The 25807-nt window shown below is 36.8% G+C and overlaps 1 non-coding gene across 1 annotated transcript; it reads right to left on the bottom strand.

Moving 5' to 3' along the window:
• Window positions 1-24797: 24797 nt before the first annotated feature.
• LOC141644795 (small nucleolar RNA R71) lies at window positions 24798-24904 on the bottom strand. The gene has a single exon (XR_012544402.1). It is a non-coding gene; the product is annotated as a small nucleolar RNA R71 (small nucleolar RNA).
• Between the last annotated feature and the right edge of the window lie 903 nt (window positions 24905-25807).

The raw sequence follows: 25807 nt of genomic DNA, 5'->3' as shown, positions 1-25807 counted from the left end.
AGCATTGACAATCACTAGGTTCATTTCACGGTCATCAAGAAATTCATACTTAAGATGAGAGGGATGAGGTTTTAATTCAGGTTTCTTTACCTCAGTTACCTTAGGTGAAGTACCCAAACTATATACCCTTTGGTGGGGGCATTCCTCTCTAGTTAGAAGCTTCTCAATCTGATGAACTTCTGGACTCCATGAACCCGTCTGATCAGCTGAATCCGTGACCAGGGCAATCTCCAGAGGATCCCTGTCCAAACACATAGGAAGACACTCATCAATAGTAAAATCAACAACATATATACTATGACAAGTCTCTTCTATCATGGGATGTTTTAATGCTTTTGCCAAGTTAAAGACAATTGTATCATCCCCCACAGCTAAAGTCAATCTCCTTAGCCTAACATCTATAACCGCCCCTATAGTGTGTAGGAACGGTCTGCCCAAAATGATAGGGATTTGGTTGTCTTCAGCCATATCCATGACAACGAAATCAACGGGAATGAAAAACTTCCCAATACGAACGGGAACATCCTCCAACACCCCCAATGGGTGTTTAACAGATCTATCGGCCATCTGTAGTGTCATATTAGTAACTGTCAACGGACCCATATTTAATTTCTTACAAATAGAAAGGCATAACGCTGACGCTAGATCCTAAATCACAAAGAGATTTACTAATAGCAAGATGACCAATATGACAAGGGATAGAAAAGCTTCCTGGGTCCTTTAATTTCGGCGGTGAGTTGATCTGCAACATGGCACTGCACTTCTGAGTGTAAGTAATAGTTTCCACCTCATCAAAGGATCTCTTCCTTGTCAAAATCTCCTTCATGAATTTTGCATAAGCTGGCACTTGAGTAATTAATTCAGTGAAGGGAACACTTACCTGTAGGTTCTTCACGACCTCCATAAACTTACCAAACTGCTTGTCTAGCTTGGATTTTTGCTGCCGATGAGGAAAAGGTAGTGCAATAGTAATGGGCTCGGCTTGCTTGACCTTAGAAACAACTTTTGAAGCACCGTCGTCTGTCGAGGAGGTGCCTCGATCTACAACCTCACCAATACCTCTCAAAGTTCTACTAGCAAGTCTTCTATTGGTTGTCAAAGTCCTTTCAATTTCGTGATCAAAGGGTAACAAGTCACCTTGTGACCTTCTAGACATGCAAAATATCAAACAACTCGAAAATAATTAGAACAAACCTTGAGGAGTTTTACTTCCCCGAGGCAAAGAAAGACACAACTAATAACAATGTAAGAAAATCTAAATCAAGTTAACACCGTCCCCGGCAACGGCGCCATTTTTGGTCGTGATCCCTAGTGAGGGGTTTAGTTTTCAGTACTTGTCGTCAAGAGGACCTAGACCAAAACACAATTTATAACTTCACAAACAACTCTACAATTAGTAAAGAGGCAAGTAAAGGTCGGATCCCAAGGGACGGGAATTGAGATGAGATTTCTATTGCAACTAGTGGTGTCTAAGGGTGTCACAATTGGGGTTTGAAGTAGAAGGTCACTAAACTAAATAGCAATGAAAGTAAACAAGCAAGATGAATTAATAGTGATGTAAACAATTTATAAAAAGGCACTAGGGTGTCATGGGGTCATAGGGGATTCATGGGAATTGATCATACAAACATATTCTCAAGTTATAAGCAAGCAATTATTTTTGTGATGGATCGAGTTGGTTTATATCTTACAATCCTAGGAAAGTTTGGGTCCCGAAGCCGAATCGATTAGATTGTACAACACCTACAAGTCGACTTAATCTTCCCTACTCAACAATATGCATGGTCTAATGAGACTCGAGTTGGTTTATGTCTTACAAGTCTCATTGAAAAGATAGGTGATGGGTAAAAAATGCAAGGATTCATAGGCTCACATTTCATCAAACATAACATGTGCATAAGTTGAGATCACAACAAGCAAGCAAATAAACTATGAAAGCATATTAATTTAAGCATGAATCATTCCCCATGCTGGTTTCCCCTAATTACCCATTAACCCTAGCTAAGGAAACTACTCACTCATTATCATGTTGAACATGCTAGCAAGGTTGTCAGTCATACCAACAAAGTAAAACATGATGAATAAATGAAAGTGATTAACAATAATTAAAAAGGGATTAAGAGAATTATACCTACTAATGATTCCAATAATAAAGCAAAGAATAAAAGAAGTACTTGATGCTTGATTGGAAGGTTGTCAATCTCCCAATAATAACCCAAATAATCTTCAATTACCCAAAATAAAGGATGAACAAGAGAGCGATTAAGGAAATAAAACTTGTATTAAAATTTGATTAAATGTTGATTACAAGATTAAAGAGAGATTTGATTGATATTAACTATACTAAAGATTGCTAAGAAGAACATGCTCTTCTAATTAGACTAATGGGGTATTTATAGTGGGGATTAGGTACATGAATTAGGGTTAACTAAAGGCTTAAATGACGATTAAGTCCCTTGTTGAGGAATCGCCGGTCTCTTAGGGAGACTCCGGTCTCTAGAAAAAGATGTGCATCCTTCCTTGAAGCTTGTAGAAGACGAACTCGGACTTTCTGGGAATCCGGGCGTCTTTAGCACATGACGGGCGGATTTGGCAGCTTCTGGACGGGCGTCCAGAAAGGAAAGACGGGCGTCTTTGGGTGGTTTTGCCCGGGCGTCTAGTGGGGGAAGACGCTCGGGTTGTGGGATGAAGACGGGCGTCTTCTAGGCAATCTGCACGGATTGTCAGGCAGTCTCGTTCCTTCTTCTTTTCTTCCTTTTTCTTCATGAAGTCCTTGAAGATTTCCTCGGGGATGAAAGGATCTTTTCTCATCATTGCCCATCTACTATAGTATGTACAAAGGCCTTCTAATCTTGTCTCTCCTTGATGCCTGGTCATTGAATTCAATCAATTTAGCCTCATTTTGCCATGAAAATGCAAGGTTTGCACTCCTTTCCTACCAAGGGATCAAAACCTCAAAGAATATGCAAAACAAAGAACTAAAGACAATAAATGACCCAAATATGCACTAAAAATCATGGGAACAAGGCTAATTCGGGGACTAAATATTGCTCTAATTATGGTCATATCAAGTAGACAGGTCAAGGCATGAAGGAAGATCTTCAAAGTGACATGTTGAACATCATTTATCAACATGTTACTCGAAGTAGGAGCAGCTTTACCAGTAAAACAGGGCATATAGCTACTAGCCCCACACTCAGTCGGGATGTCCCTATGGGATCCCTTCTCCGGTCGAGCAAGGCTAAGGTGAGAAGCGAACTGGTCCATAGACAAGAGAAAAGTGGTGTTCATCAAACAAAATTGTACGGCCTTAGCTGCCGCATCATACGAAAAAGAGCTCATGAACTTCAAAGTCAAGAAAGGGTGTGAGTGTTTCCTAAGACGATAAAAACCCATCAAACCCAAAGTTTCAAAGATATGCCTCACATCTGTCTCTATTTTAAGGTCCTCAAGGATGGTGGTGTCAATACATCTAGTAGGTTTCATACGTCTCTTTTGCAATTCAACAAAAGCATCTCTTTGCTTAAAGTCAGCAAAGACAACGGTAGGATACTCGGGAACCGGTGGGACAGTGGGTCAATGACTCCCTTCCCCAACTTCGGGCTTAGAGGCCCTTCCTCTCTTACTCTGACGAGTGACAGCAGCAGCTCTTGGCATCTATTTCAACATATATTTAGGCACACAAACGGACACTTACTTGAACAAAATGAACTTTTCAAAGTATACTCATGGAAGAAGGAACGACAATGCAAAATAGTTTTCACAAAACAACCAACAATTTCCAAAACATGTTACTCCCGCATCTCATAATAGACGGTCTTATGTCTTTTAAAACACAAAATTTCATCAATAATTAGAAAATTGGGATATTAATTCCTCAAAATGGCTTCACAAAAAGGTAATTATCATAAAGATTTGGGCGGATTTCAGTTTGGGGCACTTTTAAGACGGAGTTTTAAGACAAATTTTGGGTGAAATTTGTCAAAATCAACACCAAATATGATATCAACAACATACTTTACCCTACTTTTCCATTTACATACTCAAAAGACAAACAAAAATTCAATTTGTAGCCCAAACCCTAGAAATTTCGGTCCACAGGTACTCCCAAATTGGTTTGATTTTACAACTTCTAGCATCAATAATCAATAAACTCAAGCAATTCTACCAAAATACAACAACTATAGACAAAAATCCATGAGTATAAATCGAATTTTTCAGAAAAAATAACAGTTTTATATGTTTCTAAATGATTAAAACAAAGAGAAGGAGTAGCATTCTTACCTTGAATGATTTGCAAATGGGTAGAATGAATTAACAAGAAGATTACAAGGGAATTAAGCATAAACTTCACCAAGATTTTTGAGAGAAAAGAGGATTTGAGATAATTAGGTTTTGAAGTGAGACGAAATAAGAAGAAGAATGAATTAGGGAGACGTAAGAATCCCGATATCATACGGGTACTGTAGCACTTACTCGATCGAGTAACTCGGGTGCTCGATCGAGTGGCCTCTACTCGATCGAGTTGGAGCTACTCCATCGAGTTTTCACTGGCAGTCCCAACGTTTTCGATCTAATAACCTCACAACTAGATCGAGTAAGGTCTACTTGGTCGTGTAGGCACTCGTACTCGGTCGAATAAGGTTAGGAACAAAGTTTAAAGTTACGAGTTCGGTTATCGGTTCCTGCAAAACAACAACTCGTTCCGAGTCCAAGGTATATTTGGAACTCGTCACTGATTATTTCATCCAATTACGATACATTAATACTACTCAAATGCAACATAACTATCTCATCCGAACATTACACATATGATTCCGTCCTATATCTAACATTACACAAGACGATTCAACTATGACTGGCCCCCACTCACATGTACATATATACAATCAACACATTATTCTACGTTCACTTATGCATATGCAAATTCAATCATTCAACATGTGATTGCTCTATACTAAGCATCCATTTAGCAATATAGTTACCACTTACTACTCGGGTTTGCTCAAAGTTTTAAACATATTACAAGAGTTCGACAACAAGATACTTCACATAACTATGCCTATTCACAAGAACACGCCATAACATTCATCCATTAAATTCTACATCATGACACATCAAATTATACTAACTAAAACACATATGAATATTTATAACCCAGTATCACCATCACATTATCCAATAATCGTATGCAACTCCTAGCACATTCACCATCTCTATCACATCCACACACACACACTTCCAATGATTCACAACCCTTCACGGTTCATCATTACTATTTGCACGCACTAGACATTACCCAAGACTCCATCACAGCTATATCTAATCTATATATCATACACAACTATGCATGTAATTCCCGACTCGATATTTCCATACAAGGTGGCTTGCTTAAGCATATTGGGGCCATGATTTTGAAATCAGGGCACCTTCTCACCCAAAATCAAGCATCAGTCGGGGCTCCCAACATACATACACCAGGTTCATTTTATTAAACTCACTACGTTCATTGGGCTCATTAGTTACAGGTTCCAAAATTGTCTCTCTGATACCACTTTGTAACACCCCCATCTACCAAGGAGCCTTAAGAAGACCTTCTCTAGTAGATAAGGACGTTACTATTTCGGTTGCCCGAGGAACAGGAAGACCAAAAGACACCCTAGAGGGGCCGAGTGAACCCTTTTTTGGGGGACAGGATTTAAAGTAGGGGGTCGGGTATCCTAAAACGAGACGAGAGAGGGTTTAGGGTTGGATTTGGCGGATCCGGTACCGCAGGTCTGCCTAATCCAACCCAAAACCCTTTCCCTTGCTACTTATTCGAGCGGCAGCAAGACCAAAAGACACCCTAGAGGGAACGGGTGAACCCTTTTTTTGGGGGACGCTATTTAAAGTAGGGGTTGGGTATCCTAAAACGAGACGGGAAATGGTTTAGGGTTGGATTAGGCGGACCGCTACAGCGGATCCGCCTAATCTAACCCTAAACCCTTTCCCTTGCTACTCATTCGAGCGATAGCAAGACCAAAAGACACCCTAGAGGGGCCGGGTGAACCCTTTTTTAGGGGACGGGATTTAAAGTAGGGTGCTGGGTATCCTAAAATGGGACGAGAAAGGGTTTAGGGTTAGATTAGGCGGACCGCTACCACGGATCCGCCTAATCTAACCCTAAACCCTTTCCCTTTCTACTCATTCGAGCGGCAGCAAGACCAAAAGACACACTAGAGGGGCCGGGTGAACCCTTTTTTGGGGGACGGGATTTAAAGTAGGGGGTCGGGTAGCCTAAAATGTGACGGGAAAGGGTTTAGGGTTTGATTAGGCGGACCGCTACCGCGAAGCCGCCTAATCCAATCCTAAACGCTTTCCCTTGCTACTCATTCGAGCGGCAATAAGACCAAAAGACACCCTAGAGGGGTCGGGTGAACCCTTTTTTTGGGGTCGGGATTTAAAGTAGGGGGTCGGGCGTACTAAAATTTAGGACGGAATTATTTAGGACGGGAAAAGGGTTTAGGGTGGGATTAGGCGGACCGTTACCGCGGATCCGCCTAATCCAACCCTAAACCCTTTCCCTTATTTAACGGAACCGTTTCCAAGGGCGCGTAAACAATTTCATAGAAAAGTGATTGATGGTAATATTGAAACCAAAGTTGAATATTACATGATAAATGTTGTTATCTAAAATATTAATTAAAGAACTACATTATTGTACAAAAGGTTCCCACAAGAGTTACATAATTATATGATAATTATACAAAAGGTTGACTAAAGAAGTACATAATTATACATAATAACTACTAAAAGGCTAAGAAAAGGGCAACTTTTAAACTTTAACGTATGAAGCCCTAAGTACACAGAGAGTACATTGGCAAAAAGTGTGGCAAACTTGGACTATATGTCGATCTCAAAAGGTAAATCAGTAATATCCGTCCTTTTAGAGACCCGTTGACCGTCGTTGACTAAACTTAGACACCTATCTAGACTTTCGGAAACCTTACAAGTTAACCTTGTAACGTTATAATCCTTTGAGTTCTAGTAATTCGATCTAGCGGAGGTGATAAGTAGTATTTTAGTCGTATTTTACGCCGCATTTATAACTAATTCCGACTTGATTTTGTGTGATTAAATGTCTAAAAAGCTCATTTAATTACTAATTTATAATAATTAGTCGTATTAGTTTATAATTAATAATTAATTATATTTATGTATAGTATTAGTATTATTATTATTATTATATTAATTTAATGTGCAGGCAATACGGGAAAGTGAGGCGGAAGAGAAAGATGGGATTATGAGAAGAAATGGCGGAGGTGAAAATAGGTTAAATCATGGAAAAATAAAGTAAGGAGCAGCTGCAAATTTCAGACGGTCTTTGCTGAGCATTTACTACCACCTCTGGCCACCATGGCAGCCACCACTCACCACCACTGACTACCCTCCACTTCCAACATCACATCCCAACCATCCACGACCACCATTGACCACCGCAACAGCCACCACGAACCCTTCTTCCACCCCAAGCCACAAACATAAAATTACAACCATTTAATGCGACCATCTTTCAATCACCACCAAAGCCACCTCCAGCCACCGTGGGAGCCACCTATCACCACCACTAACATCCTCCCACTTCCAACTTCACAACCCAACCTCCCATAACCACCATTGACTATCGTGGAAGCCACCACGACCTCCCCTATACCCCCTGTCCATCGACATCAACAAACAACAACCATAAATCAACCCATCTTCAACTCCACCTTCTAACCACCTCCGACCACCGTGGACCTCACCTACGACCACCACATCAGCCCATCATCACCAGCCCAAAACCGCCATCCACCGACAACCACCACGGCGGCACCAACCAGCAGCAGCAGCCCGCATTTCTTCCCCTTTGAAGCCCTCGCGCGCCTCCCCTGTACTCTTTGCCGGCCAACCGGCAACCGACTCGATCCACCGGCAGGCACACTCAATTTCTCTCCTTTTGTGAAGTTCTCGCTACCGGTCATAGCCATCGACAGCCGGGCTACCGGCACGCAACACGCAATCCAACATCTCGCATAAACTTTTGTGATCCTCTACCGGTGCCCCGGTAGTCGCCTCCCGCACACAAACCATTATTTTCGCCCCCTTTATTCATCTGCTCGCTACCGACATCTTGACCGGCGGCCGGTTGACCGGCATAGAACCATTGCCGCGTCTTTTGTCTTTCCTCTTGTTGTTTTGTTTTTAGTAGATGTGTTATTTATTAGTAAGGTGTCGATTAGATTAGTGGGTTTTGTTATTATTATTAATAATATTATGTTGGACCTTTTGTTCTTATTAATTGTTTTGATAATGACAGTAATGATTTGTATGTGGACTTAATATTATAAATATATGCGTGTAATTGTGTGCCTAAGTCTTAATATAGAAAGGAAAAATTACAATGACGCAAGCTTGAAGTTTGGACCAAGGAGGTACAACTTTAAATACACTTGATCGATGCATTCAAGCAAGATCAAGATTAGAAATCAACCACGAGACTCAAGATGAGAGACTTGTGAAGAGACGATTCGTTTACTAAAGATCTACTGAAGATGAGATACTATAGGTCGTCATTCGGTAATGGTTTTACTTTGTTTGATTTAATGGTTAGTGAAGTTATGACCTAATAGCCATAACTTCATTGCTAGACAAAAATGATGCGTTAATTTTTGGAAAATATATTTTTAATGGTTTATAAAAATAAGAGAGTATTTATTTTAATTGGAATTAATTAATAAGAATTTAAGTTGAATAAACTATTGGTTTGTAACACGATATTTATATCGTCATGCAACCTAGGGCTTTAACTAAATTCTATCTCGATTTGTTGTGGGCTATGGAAGCAATAGTGGACCGAAGGAGGCCTAGAGGCCGACCGAACCCTAGGGAGGCCGAAACCCTAGGTGGCCGAAACCCTAGGAGGCCAAATTCCTTCTTCCTTTGCTTAATACTTGTTCATCAAGTCGTTTAGGGATTTATTCTTCCAGAACATTCCTATGCCCTAATTCCAGAACATTCCTAAACCCTAATTCTCTCTACTATAAATACTCATTCATTCAACAAAAAAGTCGACACACATCTACACTTTTAGAGAGAAAAATATTTCAAGCAAAATTCTTTTAGCCTTAATTCTTATTTTCCTAATTTGCTTATACAAAAATTGCGCGTCAATTTTGTCAATCACTCGAAGAAAAATCGTTATAGGATACTAAATACACAAAGATATTATACTCACTCGCATAACGTGAGATTAGTATTTATCGTTGTATTTTTCATATGAACGTAAGAGCAACCTAGAGTATTTAGCGATACTCAATCTGAGTTATAATCATATAGTTGATTATACGAGTAGATTGATAATTTTTGTAATCCGGAGAAAGGTACTAAAAATTATTAATCGAGAATAGTGGACGTAGGTTTCGACTTGTGAAACTGAACCACTTCAAAAATCCTGTGTGTCTCTCTTTCTCTCTCTCTCTCTTTATTTTTGTTATTTCGATTTTGCATTTATTATTAGTAATTTAATTAGTTGATTTTAATCAATAAAATCAAATAATTATTTTATATCATATAGATCGAAAAAGCGGTCATCGTTTTTAATACTCAATTCACCCCCCCCCCTCTTTCGTATTCGATCAATAGACTCCTCAATTGGTATCAGAGCCTCGTGCTCTTGATAAGCCTAACGGCTAGAGTCTGATCTTTTTTTTGAGTCTATTTATCTTTTTTTTCCGCTGCAGTTATTTTTTATAAAATGGATTCCAAACACATAAAGTGTCCTATATTCAATGGGAAGAACTATGGTTTATGGAAAAATATGATGACCCACTTCATTAAGGGAAACGACTGGGAGTGTTGGTTAATTATCAAGAATGGTCCGAATAAGATCTTACTTGCAACCAGTAATGGCACTACAAAAAAAGAAAGAAGAAGACTATATTGAGGCGGATTATAAAAAGGCTGAGAAGAATTCAAAAGCAATAAGCTTATTGCAAAACGGTATGATTGCTACTGAATTCGATCGTTTCTCAACCAGTTCATCTGCCAAGAAAATATGGGATGGTCTAGAATTAGCCTATGAGAGAACCACTGTTGTCAAAAAGCAACGTATGGCATTACTAATGCGAAAATACGAGCTGTTTGCCATGGAGCAAAACGAGTCAGTTGATAGCATGTCCTCTCGCTTTTCTAGCATCATCAATGAGCTAAAGAATTTAGGAAGAACTTTTGACTCCGAGGAAATTGCTAGAAAAATACTCAGAAGTATGTCTCGCAGATGGAGACATAAAGTATCTGTCATAGAAGAATGTAAGGACCTAACTTCGTTATCCTATCAGGAGCTACTTGGAACTTTAATGGCTCACGAGATTACTCTGAATTAGGATGAGGAGGAAGCTAGCACAAGCAAAAAGATAGCCTTATAAGCTGAGTCTAGCAAGATTGATGATTCTTCAGATATTGAAGATGAAACTGTATTGTTTGTTAAACGTCTTAGGAAAAAGCCCTTCTTTCAAAATCAAAATAAGACAAATAACAAATCAAAGCAAACTCCTAAGAAAACTTCTGAGTCAAAAGGGTCTTTCTCTAATCGTGGATGCTTCAAGTGTGGTGATAATGATCACATGAGCAAAGATTGCCCTACATGGAAGAAAATTAAAGACAAAAATCAACGTGACAAAACAAAGAAGGAATTCAAGCAAGTCATGATGGCATATTGTTGGGGAGACTTGGACTATGAAGATGGCGAATCCGAAGATGAAGAAGAAACTGCCAATCTTTGTCTAAGTAGCGTCAGTCTTGACCTATTCTCCGAAAGCGACAATGAAAGCAATGGTTCAAATGCTGAGATGTGTCTTGTTGGAAATACAGATTCAGATTCAGAGGATGAAGAGGTAAGTTTTCTTGAACTTAAAAAGCGAGTTAAGAAACTTTCTAGGGATAATTTAATTAAGTTTTTTGAACAATCCCTTGATCATTGTCATGAACAAAGTCTAGAGTTAAAAGACTTTAAGGAACAGATTTTAGATATTGCTGACGAAAACCAACTTCTGAAAGCCAAAGCCGAAAAGCTCAAATATAAAGTTATGGCCACTCCATCTATAACTTCAGACAAGACAAATGCTGAGAAAAGCGCTATTGAATCAAAAGTTAAGGCTAGTGATGTCATAACTTCAGAGCTTAAACTCAACATTAAGCATCTTCAAGCTAAAGGTACAGCTAGTGATGCTATCACTTCTGAGTTGAAGAAAGTCAATGAGATTTTAAAAGATGAGCTTAATGGCAAAGATAGTGTGGTTTCTGAACACAAGAGAGAAATTGTATTTCTCTCTAAGAAATTGGAAGAAACTAGTAACAGTATGTCTAAACTTAAGGAACAACATGAAAATGAGAAACGTGTCTTGAATGAACGTTTTGATAAATTTCGTGAAGACTTTGAGAAAGGTAACTCTTCCAAGGATTCAAATATAGATCATTCGAAATGTGAAAAAGAAATTGAGTCCTTGAAAGAATTGCTCTTACATGCTCGAAAAGTTCATGATAAGTGGGAAGGAAGCACAAAGGTTTTAAACTTCCTTACTAAACAATATGATAATAACACGAAGATGGGACTTGGTCATGAATGCTATAGCCGTAGAGACCATGATAAATGCAAATCAAATCCTTCTGATCACGATTTTAGAAAACGAAAATATGTTAATCTTCCAGAATATTTGATTTGCAATTACTGTGGCTCTACTGGACATATTCAAGTCAATTGTGTGAAACTTGCTTCGGATAAGAAAAAGAATGTGGAAACTGTTAAAACTTGTGATTTCATAGTTGAAGATGATGTCTCAACTATAGATGAATCTAACGACAACGAAGAACGCAATAATGAGTTTAGATGGACTTATGATATAGCTTTTGATTACTCATCCGTTCCTTCAAAATCAAACAAAATGAATGAGAATCGAAAGCATACATTCAAGCCTAAAGTTCATAACTCTAAACCTAGAGCGTCTCATGAAGGTACTAGACCTAGAGCTACGTTTGTTAGAACAAAACCTAGAGTACCCTATGTTCCGATTGTTAGACAAAGACCAAGACAACCAAATGTTAAAGCCAAAAGAATAATAAGACAAGTATGGGTTAGAAAGGATCAAATATATAGAGTTACTAACCATAAAGGACCCAACTTAGCTTGGGTACCTAAAAGTAGTATTTGATTCATTTGCAGGTAGAAGTGAAAGAAAATAATCTATGGTATCTCGACAGTGGATGCTCGAGACACATGACAGGAGACAAAAATCTTTTTCTTTCACTAGAGCCCTTCTTTGGTGGCAAGGTTACCGTTGGATATAACAAGAAGGGTAGGATTATTGGAGTAGGAAAAATTGGAATCTCAACCTCCCATTCAATCGATAAAGTATATCTGGTAAGTGGTCTTAAACATAACTTACTTAGTATTTCTCAATTATGTGACAAAGGAAATAGATTTGTTTTTCATGCCGATGTTTGTCGTATCATAATTGAAGGTACTAGTAATGTTTTACTTGAGGGTCACCGTATGAGGAATATGTATATGATTGACTTAAATGTTGTCAATACAAATTCCTTTTCGTGTATGAAAGCAACCTCGGATGAGTCTTGCTTGTGGCACAAGAGGTTTGCACACATTAGTCCAACTATTTTAAAGAAACTTAAGTCCGTGGATTTAGTTGAAGGCTTGCCCTCAATTAAATTCGAGCAAGAGACAATGTGTGACTCATGTGCCCACTTCAAACATGTTAGATCCTCTTTTAAACCTAAAAGAATAGTTAGCACTAAACGACCACTTGAGATGGTACACATGGATTTATGTGGCCCTATGAGAGTTAGAAGCCGTGGTGGATCAAAGTATATATTTGTTCTAGTTGACGATTACTCAAGGTATGTCTGACCAATCTTTATTTCCTCTAAAGATGAAACTTTCGATGAATTTGTGGTATTAATGAAGCTTGCCCAAAATAAATATGATAAAAAGCTTATTTCGATTCGGGCGGATCACGGCATGGAATTTGATAATCAATTTTTTATAGAATTTTGTAGGGAAAATGGTGTGGGGCATAACTTCTCCGCACCACGTACCCCACAACAAAATGGTGTCGTGGAACGTATGAATCGAACCCTAGAGGATATGGCTCGTACTATGCTTTTGTGTAGTGGCCTTCCTAGAAGTTTTTGGGCAGAAGCTGTTAGTACCGCATGCTATGTGCATAATAGAGCTATGATTCGACCTATTTTGAAAAAGACTCCCTATGAACTTTTAAGAGGGAGAAAACCCAATATATCACATCTCCGTTGCTTTGGGAGAAAATGCTTTGTTCACAATAATAGAAAAGACAATTTAGGAAAGTTTGACCCCCGAAGTGACGAAGCTGTTTTTCTGGGATATTCGGATCATAGTAAAGCTTACAAAGTGTTCAATAAAAGAACCTTGCGCATAGAAGAGAGTGTTCATGTTCTCTTTGACGAAGATAATGTGTTTGATAAAGTTGAACAGGAAGAAGAGGATCCAGATGAGCCCGATTTCTTTCTAGCAAGAAATGAGCCCTTAAAGGAAGATGAAGATATTCAAGGTATCAATGATGAACTAGATAATTCTGCAAACGATCCTAAGAGAAGTGATGAGTCCGTAGTTAATGATACTATTGACCCTTCCTTAGATAAGGAAAAAGATCTTGAAGTTATACCTAATGATGGTGTAACTTCCGATTTAAATCATGAAATTTCTAATGAAGTTAGTGATACTTCTGAAGAAAATCCCGAGTCCAACTCAGGGGGAACAAATCATGATTCCACGTCTGCAGATGGTTCGAGTTCATCAAATGATAAAGAGCCTAGAGTTCTCAAAAAATGGAAACATCAAAGCTCCCACCCTTTGGACAAAATCCTAGGGGATCTAGAACAAGGCATTAAAACTAGAAGGTCCTTGAATAATTTCTGCTCGTTCTTTTCGTTCCTATCAACCATTGAACCTACCAATATTAAAGAACCTCTTGCTGAACCTGATTGGATAACCGCTATGTAAGATGAGCTTCAACAATTCGAACGCAATAAGGTATGGCACTTAGTGCCACGACCTACTGATCGAACTGTTATTGGTACAAGATGGGTGTTCAGAAATAAATTGGACAATGCAGGACTTATTACAAGACACAGGGCACGACTAGTTGTTCAAGGCTACAATCAACAAGAAGGGATCGATTATGTCGAGACCTTTGCACCCGTAGCAAGACTTGAGGCTATTCGTCTCATTATTGCCTTTGCTGCTCATAAAGGAATGAAATTATTCCAAATGGACGTTAAGACTGCTTTTCTTAATGGCTACTTGGAAGAAGAAGTTTATGTAGAACAACCTCCCAGATTTTTAGATAGCAAGTTTCAAAACCATGTTTATAAATTAGACAAAGCTTTATATGGTTTGAAACAAGCTCCAAGGGCATGGTATGACAGATTATCCAAGTTTCTATTACAAAATAATTTTATAAGAGGATCTGTCGATAAAACCTTGTTCCTAAAATCCGAGGGTTCTAATTTACTTGTTGTGCAAATTTATGTAGACGATATAATATTCGGTTCTACTAATGAAGAATTGTGCAAGTATTTTTCAGATCTAATGATTTCTGAGTTTGAAATGAGCATGATGGGAGAACTGAAGTACTTTCTAGGCTTACAAATTCAACAAACAAAGGATGGTATAAAGATTCACCAACAGAAATATATCAAGGAACTGATTCGAAAATTCGGTATGGAAAATGCAAAATCTTACGATACACCTATGGTACCTGAAAAGAAGATAACTATGGATGAACATGGTAAGTGTGTCGATGAGACTACATATCAAGGTATGATTGGTTCACTTTTATATTTAACTGCAAGTCGTCCTGATATAATGTATAGTGTATGTGTTTGTGCACGATATCAATCGTGTCCTAAAGAATCACATATGATTGCAGTTAAACGTATCTTGAGATATTTAATTGGTACATCAAATTTGTACTTATGGTATCCACTCGAGTGTAATTTCGATCTAGTAGGGTATTCAGATGCAGATTATGCAGGATGCTCTTTAGATAGGAAAATCACTTCTGGAGTTGCTACGTTTGTTGGACCTTGTATTATCACATGGGGATCAAAGAAACAAAATTCAGTTGCAATGTCTACTGCTGAAGCCGAGTATGTATCTGCGTGACTGGTATGTTCTCAATTACTTTGGTTAAAGCAACAACTATGTGATTATGGTATTAATGTAGGTCGTATGCCTATTATGTGTGACAATACGAATGCTATAGTAATTTCTAAGAACCCTGCCCAGCACTCGAGGACCAAACATATAGATATTCGACACCATTTTCTACGAGATCATGTAGAGAAAGGCAACATTTCACTTGAATTTTGTAGTACCGAAAGGCAATGGGCTGATATCTTGACTAAGCTGTTAGCTAGAAAACGCTTTGAGTTATTGAGACTAGAGATTGGTTTAATTAGCGATAATTAAATCCGTCATAATTATGTCTGGGAACCTGAATGACTGGCCAGAAAGATGAGATTGTACGATTGTGTCCGTATATTTTTGTTGCAAGTTTAATTATGTTAAATAATATTTATTTTACGTGTTATATCTTGCTTATATGTATGGTAATATTTTATATTCTGCATAATCACATTTCCTTACAAAAATTCGACAAAATCTACAATAAACTGCCTAAATATAATAAAGATATTTCTATCTTATTATATTCCTACACAAATCCTGCCTAAACACCATCACAAAAGATTCTTTCCTAATCTTACACTAAAGAGGATTCTTTTCTTATTATTGTCATATAAGAAATAGGAAATAGTACCAAAAAAAAGTGCCGAAATAAAAAAAAACGAAAAAAAAAGGTGCCGTGAAAGAAAAAAGGGCACGAGAAAAAAAAAATATATAAAAAAAAGAAGGAAAGTGCCGAAAAAAAGGGAAAGGCATTTAAAAAAAATAAGGAAATTGGTATTATTCTCTATCTTTAAGGAATTCTATTCTTACCAAAACACAAATTCCTTGTGCTATATATAACCCTTTAATCTCTCCATAATTCTCATCAATTCTAATCATCTAAAACCCTAATACCTTTTGCTAAAACCTTCAAATCTCATAATGACAAATCAACCTACAACCCGTTTTCAATCCAAGAAACATATTGTTGTTAGAAAGAAGGTAAGCCAATCACCTCCAAGAACCACGCGCTCCACCTCACCGGCTGACACCCCACGCTCCCCACGGTCCGCCGTCGACCTACCCGACAACCTCACAAAAAGACGAAAATTGATTAAGGGTAAGGGAAAGTTGGTTTCGGAATTTGAAGTAAGTTCAAAGACTGAGAACTATGTACTTCAAGATGGTTCTTCACGTACTCTTTACGCACAACATATGGATGATTACACCAACAATGGACTGAATAATCTTCGATTAACTCAAGTAGAACGAAGGGATATCAATCAAGTTGCTCAATATCGCATTCACGCAGGACGAGTATATTCGATTGATTGGTTAAAGAAATATAAAGCACTTGGGTTTTTCAGGAATTTTCTCAAAGATCAAGGATGGGAAAATATTGTTGCTGTAAGTGGTCCTGTCTTTCCTATTGAGGTATATCAATTTTATGCTACTGTTCAATTTAAGGAAGGAAATTTACTTGCTGTGGTTAATGAGACATCCATACGTGCCTCACCTGGTGATTTTTGCGACTTGGCTCGAGTTCCTGAAGGAGGAATTGAAATTAATCCAAGCGTAGAATGGGGAAGTATGACACCTGAAAAGAGGTTGATAGTGAAACGGTATTTCAAACAAGATGCGACTTCGTCTGAAACTATCTTAACAACTAAGTTGTCGCCAACTTTGAGGTTCTTTTTGAACTTTCTTTGGACTACCATTGTGCCTCGCAAAGAAGGTAGAGATAAATTCGGGGTTCATGAGATGATTATTATGAAGGCTTGGCTTGAAGGAGAAAAGGTTAGTCTACCCTTACTTGTGTTTCATAAAATTATAGAAGCTAGTGTAACAGGTAAGATGGATGATTTAGCCTCTACTTTAAGTTTGCCTTATGCGAATTGGATCTCACGAATTTTAGAGAAGAAAGGAGTTATTGGGAAGCATAGTTATGGAGTTATTACAAATGACGAGATGAGCGATCTTTATTTATCTTATATGAAGCTCGTTATTAATGGCCCGGAATTATGTTTTGAATCAAAAGGAGAAAAAGGAGGAAAAAGCAATGTGAGTTTTGAGATGTTGGATTCTAAGATGGAATCAAATTTCACTTCTATTCTTGGAAGGATTAATGAGCAAGACAAGATATTAGGAGAGTTGTTTGATCTTATTAAAAAGGAAAGGAGAGTTGATACTAGTGGACCAAGTGAAGTTAGCTCGGCTCGTATAAACACCGTGTTGTCACGGTTTGGTACAAAAATCAACAGTGCTCTTAAGGCCGCCGTGCGAACACACTCCAAGTCTACTCTTATGAAGGAAGGTTTGGCTAGTTTGGTTAAGTTTGGTGATGAGCTCTTGCAATCTGGAAAGGAGATGAGGTCTGAGATGCAATCTATATATGAAGCGGTTAAAGCTATGACTTTGAGGATTGGTAACTTTGATACTCGATTGACCTGCCCAAGCTGCACTCCTAGACCATTGTCATGCGCGATTCGAGGACTTGGAATATCGAACTCGTCCTAGGTCACACCCGCCGAGCCCACGCTACCCTTGACCATTCCCTAACCCTTTCAACCTAGCCTTATCTTTTTCATTCCTTTGCTCACAATAAAAATCCATTCTTATGGATATTAGCTTTTTCAATTCCGCATTTTATTCTTTGTGTGATTGCAGTTTATAATATTATTATGCTAATTAAGAACTAGATTGCGTTTAATATAATATGTTTTTCATGATTAATTCTTGTCTCATAATATATTATTCTGGTCGTTTTATGTTTGTTCTTATCTTTTCAATGATGCCAAGAGGGAGAATTGTTTTTATGATTTGCGACCGTCTCAAGTTAATTCTATCACAGCGTTCTATAGTTATAACTTTGAAAAGATTATTAGTTTCTACGCTCAACTGTTCTATAATTTGGGAAGTATTATGTTGAGAGGGAACTAGACTTAGACACAAATCATAGGAGACGTGTCATCATCAAAAAGGGGGAATTTGTTGGACCTTTAGTCCTTATTAATTGTTTTGATAATGACAGTAATGATTTGTATGTGGACTTAATATTATAAACATATGCGTGTAATTGTGTGGCTAAGTCTTAATATAGAAAGGAAAAATTACAATGACGCAAGCTTGAAGTTTGGACCAAGGAGGTACAACTTCAAATACACTTGATCGATGCATTCAAGCAAGATCAAGATTAGAAATCAACCACGAGACTCAAGATGAGAGACTTGTGAAGAGACGATTCGTTTACTGAAGATCTACTGAAGATTAAATAGTATAGGTCGTCATTCGGTAATGGTTTTACTTTGTTTGATTTAAAGGTTAGTGAAGTGATGACCTAATAGCCATAACTTCATTGCTAGACAAAAATGATGCGTTAATTTTTGGAAAATATATTTTTAATGGTTTATAAAAATAAGAGAGTATTTATTTTAATTGGAATTAATTAATAAGAATTTAAGTTGAATAAACTATTGGTTTGTAACACGATATTTATATCGTCATGCAGCCTAGGGCTTTAACTAAATTCTATCTCGATTTGTTGTGGGCTATGGAAGCAATAGTGGACCTAAGGAGGCCTAGAGGTCGGCCGAACCCTAGGGAGGCCGAAACCCTAGGTGGCCGAAACCCTAGGAGGCCAAATTCCTTATTCATTTGCTTCTTACTTGTTCATTAAGTCGTTTAGGGATTTATTCTTCCAGAACATTCCTATGCCCTAATTCCAGAACATTCCTAAACCCTAATTCTCTTTACTATAAATACTCTCATTCATTCAACAAAAAAGTCGACACACAGCTACACTTTTAGAGAGAAAAATATTTCAAGCAAAATTCTTTGAGCCTTAATTCTTATTTTCCAAATTTGCTTATGCAAAAATTGCGCGTCAATTTTGTCAATCACTCGAAGAAAAATCGTTATAGGATACTAAATACAAAAAGATATTATACTCACTCGTATAACGTGAGATTAGTATTTATCGTTGTATTTTTCTTATTAACGTAAGAGCAATCTAGAGTATTTAGCGATACTCAATCTGAGTTATAATCATATAGTTGATTATACGAGTGGATTGATAATTTTTGTAATCCGGAGAAAGGTACTAAAAATTATTAATCGAGAATAGTGGACGTAGGTTTCGACTTGTGAAACTGAACCACTTCAAAAATCCTGTGTGTCTCTCTTTCTCTCTCTCTTTATTTTTGTTATTTCGATTTTGCATTTATTATTAGTAATTTAATTAGTTGATTTTAATCAATAAAATCAAATAATTATTTTATATCATATAGATCGAAAAAGCGGTCATCGTTTTTAATACTCAATTCACCCCCCTCCCCCCTCTTTCGTATTCGATCAATAGACTCCTCATATTATTATTTTTAGAATTATTATTATGATTATGATTAGAATTATATTGTAACTAGCCCAATTAAGCTTGTAATTAGAGGGCTATATATAATTACACTACAATAGAACATTGAGACAACAATACCATTTTTTTTACCATTGTTTTAGAATCAATCAATATATATAACTAAAAGAAGTTTTTTCTTCAACTTTCCTATTAAAATTAGGAGATAATGATTTATTTACAATTTTTCTATCGTAATTAGAAAATAATTAATTATTTACAGTTCTTCTATTGATATTAGGAAACTACTCTTTAATATTTGCACACTTACTATTTATATAATACGGAGTACATGGAATTTATTTATGTAAAGAGCAAAATGAACGCCGAAACATGCTCCTATATTTGTTGTTATTGCCTATTCTTGGACCTTAGTGCGTATATCAAAATATTTAAAAAAACTAATATGTGATGTATGGATTTGTTACCTCCCTAACTAATATTTTCTCCAATCCAATCCAATATACCCATTTAATTTTTGGCGGTCTCGAAGCGACACTTAACTTTAATCGTATTTTTCTTCCTTTATACATAGATTTTTTTTAATCAAAAATATAATTTTATTAACAAAATTAAATATGTTAGTTTTATCTTTCAAAGTTTTATCTTTTTAAATGAATTAACGGTCAAAGTTTTCAAAGTTTGACCTCCAAAAAGAAAATAGGTATATTGGAATGGAATGAGTAATTGATAAGTGTACAAGTGTGATAAACTAATAATAGTTTAATTGAAGGCAAATCTATGGTATAAATGTAGGAATCATAGTTTTTCAGCAAGTGTGTGATAATTTAATTAGATCAAATTTTAAACTATTATATTATGATTAATATATTTAAATATTAAACAAACTCTATGAGAGTTCATTTGGTGTAAAAGGATGGAATATAATAGGATGGAGCATGATATCATGGAGGTATTGATTTCAAATCTCATACCTTTTTATGGCTATTTGGTTTACTTAATTGGTTGGCCTTCTGGAATGGAATGAAGTGAACTTATTTCATTCAATTGTTTAGTTTGGTTGGTGTATAATTAAATGGAGGTAGATATCCAATGGATTTTACTCCATTTCAACCCTATGGAATGCCATACCTATTTTACGCCCTTGGTATCAAACTCAATTTTTTTTCCTTTACAATTATAGAATAAACCAACAGTTTTAAGAAGGAATAGATTTGGATCCCTATACCTCTAGGGTATCATACTCCATTTCATCACATTCTTTCATCTTAAACCAAACAACCCTTAAGATTATAATACTAAAGAAATGGAGTTTGAAACCTTTGTGAAGATAAATTAGTATGAGATTTTAAGGGATTGGATTGAAGTTATATACATGATAGATTATAACTCCTCTACAAAATACCCAAACCATACATTGGAACGAACCAAAATCTATTCCAATAAGTCTAACCGTACACCCCTGAATGTATTAAACAACGTGTATTAATCATTGTTATATTATATAAACATAATTTGTATTTTTCATTCTTTTTTTTTTGCGTGTTCAAACTATTCTTTATGAGTGACACATAAATCTTATAGGGCGAGGACTTATTTTATAGTGGGTGTTTTTTATTTTTCCGAAGGGTGGAGGCGGGTTTTGGGGGAAGGGAAAAAGTATCTCGACGGGTAGGACTACTCTCCGACGTTTACGAGTCTGGTTTAGGAGATAGAAAAAGATATTTATATGTAGGGGCTGGGGTTGTTCTGGGATAAGGTTGATTCTGATGGGTTAGTTTGGTTAGTTGGGTAGAAAAGGTTGAATATGGAACATGTTGGATAAAGTGAGGTATTGATTGGAGAGGGTAAATAGATATATTTTATTTGAAAAGTGTATTATATGAAAATAAGAACCTGACAAATACTATAAATATACTATATAGGCTAAAAACCTTTAAATATCATGTATATAAATCAATTTTGTTTCTTTGTTAGACAAAAAACTAAACAATCAAATGTTATACTCCTTTCAATCCAATCCAATGCTCCTTTGGGCCGGCGCATAAATTTTAATATGGAATGACTTTATAGTGCTTTTTGTGGCGGTATTCTTGAAAATAATTAGGGGTGTATAAAAAAAATATCATAATGTGGAGTTTTAATAAGGCAGTTACAGTGGTATCATTTTAAAAACAAGAAATAAAAGAGGATAATTATATCAACTAATTTATCAAGTAAAGAAGCGGAACATTGAATTAGATTGTACAAAAACGAAAATTGGGGACATTGGATTGGAGAGGAAGTATATGTCATGTTAATATTATATCATTAACTTTTAATAGAGTTATTTTGAGAATGTCATTATATCGTCTTGGATGTACTATTTGGATCCCTCCGTTCCTTCACCATTTCTCTTATATCTCATTTGCTAACCAAACAAGTAATTTTGCATGCTTTTGTTCCCCTCTCATTTTCCAACCCAATAAGGTCGTTGATCAAGACATAATGTTGTTCTCTACTACTTCTCAATATAGACATGACGTCAGACCCGTCCAATAGCAAGTTCAAGGTGTTTTCAGAACAGGGTCCCAAACGTTTTTGGGACCCAAGAATTACTCTGTTGCTAGAATAATTACATATGGTTACCATAAAGTAGCATAAAACTATCTTGACAGAGTGGTTATTGCACACTTGCTTATTGCATTTTATAGCTTCAAGGCCGAGTTCGATCCTTTTGAGCAACAAAATTCCTTCTCCATTAATTTTATTTTTATCGAAAACATTTTTTTCCTGAAAAATTGCGAGAAAACTTCTTTTTAATAGTGAATAAAGTCACATACATTCAAGCTTTTAGTTTAAAGTTTATTAAGAAATGCATTGGTTTATTACAATTCATTATTTCAAAATTAATAATAATGATAAAAAAAATTCTTTTGTTATTTGGGGCCTCAAATCGACATATAGAACGGGCCACTTAAATTTATTTGATGACCCTGCATGACGTTATTAGATTAGTAACTAATTGAAATTTAAAATGGTAGTATATCAAATATTAGATGCACCATTAGACTTTTAGAACTAAAATAAGTAGTCCAATACACTATAGTTGCAACTTATTGTAGTATCCGTGCAACGCACGGGTATGAAAACTAGTAGAAAATTATAATAGACTAGACTATTATTCTCCCTCAATATTGTAGAACCCTAATACTTCCTCTCTCATTTTCATTCAATAAAAAGTTGTAATCTTTCTTTAATTACTAGTTTAATTCTTCCTTTGTTTATGCAAGTTCTTCATTCTCTCAATAGTTTACATTTAATATTTGTGTTATATTTGGAAGACAAGAAGAAATTCATCTTCCATTATTGTCCAAGCTTGTTCCTTTCCACTTTATTGGTACAATTCTCATCTTTTATTTACAATTACTTCATTAGTTTACATTTCTTATGTTCTTTAATTGTTATTTACCCAAAGTATTAAACTTTACCATGTTCATCATGTTTGGTTGTGTTTTATTGCAATTTGTTGTTAATTTCTCACCCATGAACATGTGTGAGTAGTCTTATCTAAGGTCATGGGGAATCTTGGGTGACTAAAGGGGTAAAATTGGGTTATTTACATTTAAAATTGGGTAATTAATTGGTCTTACTCTTGTGCATATGAAGTGCTCGATGAAATGTTTGAACGAAAGTTTGAGTCTTTCATTAGCATGTTTAACTTATCTTGGTGCATTATGCTATTATATGGTTTAAGAAGTGTTTAATGAGATGTTTGAATGAAAGTTGGAGCCTTTCTTAGACATATTTGATCCATCTTGGTGCCTATGCTATTAGATAGTCTTTATGCATGTTTGTGATGAGTTTATCTCAACTAAGTGTAGACTTGTTTGTAAACCCTTACTCCCATGCCTATGAAATGTTTGATGGATTGCTTAAATGAAAGTTTGAGTCTTTCATAACCATGTTTAGTCTATCCTAGGTCGAAAGACAATGGAAGGCCTATATGGCATGATTGAGACGAGTTTTTCATACTAAGTAAATGCTTGTTGGTTAGCTCTAATTGACTAAGAAATTAGGATCATTCATAGGCCTTTATCATTACCCATTTCTTGTTAACAACCCTCTCTTCCCCGACTTACCCAAAGTGAACCAAAGACCTTAGCTTTCATTCATTTGATTAGAAGAAATTTCATTTAGTTTAATTTTATACCTTATTTGCATCTTAGTTTATAATCAATCAACTTTATTTTTATTTGACTAAACTAGGATTTAAACCAACTAAGTATCTAACCCCCGCTATCTTTGTGTTCGACACCCTAATTATACTACTTAATTTGGGTTCTTTATAAATTGTTTTTGATTGGGAGACAACGACAAATCCTTTATATCAAAATGGCGTCGTTGCCGGGGATGGCGTTAGGTTATGCTTAGTTAGTTAGAGTCTTAGGCTTAGTCTTTACTTGTTGTTTTCTTGTTTGTGTAGTTTGTGTGCTTCTTGTAGAGTGTGTGTGATTTTTGCCTTACCCTAGTGTGTAAAAGCACTAGGAGTCTTACTGTTTGTCAAGTTGTATGTCTAGGAGGAATCACCAAGCTTTGCTCTTTGACTCCGATCCCGAAAGGCTTTTTAGACCCTTAAGGAATAGGACCATTGCAAGGGTTAGAACCTCTTCTCAAGTAACCATAAACCAAGAAAATCCACCCATACAACCTCTCATTGAAAACACAACTCAACAACAACCAAACAACACAATTGAGCCTTCAATAGAAAATCCATTTCACAACTTCCAATTTTCTAATAACCCACCTCAAACACCACCCCCTCATATACCAAATCCACCACCACCAATGGCTTTACGTGACCATAACCGTCCTAACCACAATGAAGCTTGTGACCCAATTAATTTCGGCACCTTGGCTCCCAATAACTTTGAGTTGCACCCCGCCCAAGTGGGGTTGATTGAAAAAGACTTGTTCGGAGGACAAATTGAAGAAGATGCTCATGCTCATCTAAGAAAGTTCAAGAGAAAAGTCTCTATGATGAAAAAGAATGGGGTATCCGAAGATACACTATGGATGATGTTGTTCCAATTCTCCTTGATGGGTAAGGCGGACCGATGGTTGAATGTTCATCCTCCGGACACATTCACAACTTGGGACGCTTTAGCCAAGGCATTCATGGCCAAGTACTATCCATCATCCAAGACCGCCATGCTTCGAAATGAAATACACACTTTCCAACAAGAGGATGGAGAATCCTTGGGTGAAGCATGGGATAGATATCAAGACCTTATCGCTAGTTGCCCTCACCATGGAATTTCGGATTGGTATGTCACACAAGCCTTCTTCCAAACCTTATTGCCAAGAACAAAAGAAATGGTGAATGCCTCTGCAGGAGGGGGATTCGATCATTTGGGTGATGAGGAGGGCACGACTCTAATCAAGAAAATGGTGGACTCCGAGGCAAACTATGGCACAAGAGTGAATATCTTGAGAAGAAGTAAGCACCCTCCCGAATTCTTAGTGAATGTGGATACCAATGCTAAGCTTGATATGCTCACAAAAAAGCTTGAAGAGTTGAGTAAGAAGAAGCAAGTGAACCAAGTGAATCAAACTCCCACTTCTCATGGACCATCCATGGAGGAAGTGATGCAATGATCAACATGTGAGTCATGTGGAGGGATGGGTCACTCTTATGAAGTATGTGCAAATAACCATTACAACAACTTTGATGGGAACAATGTGCAAGAGGTGAATGCTTTCCAAGCATTTAGCAATTTCTCCAACCGTCCACCTAGGGCCCCATTCAACAACAACCAAGGATCCAACCAAAACTTTGCCAACCAATCTCAAGCATACCAAGATTATGGGTGTAACCAAGGGAACCAAGGTAATTAAAACTTTTACCAAGGAAATCAAGCCAAGCAAGGGTTTGGTCAAGGATTCAATCAATGGAACAACAACAATTGGAACAATCAAGAATACAACAATAATCAAAGGTACAACCAAGGGCAAAATCACGGATTTAACCAAGGGTACCAAGGGAACAACCAAAATTCCAACTTTAGAGATCAAGGATATGGCTTTTCTCTTCCAATTTCCAACCAACCTTTCAACCAAGAGCCACCATCCCAAGCAAGCAATACCATGGGAGATGATAAATATGAAAACTTGGTGAAGTTGATAAAGGATTTGGCAAGTAATACCCAACAACAAATCAA

This window comes from Silene latifolia, chromosome 2 (genome assembly GCF_048544455.1).
Source record: "Silene latifolia isolate original U9 population chromosome 2, ASM4854445v1, whole genome shotgun sequence".
NCBI classification, from domain to species: domain Eukaryota; kingdom Viridiplantae; phylum Streptophyta; class Magnoliopsida; order Caryophyllales; family Caryophyllaceae; genus Silene; species Silene latifolia.
This window is presented reverse-complemented; position numbering and strand designations above follow the sequence as displayed.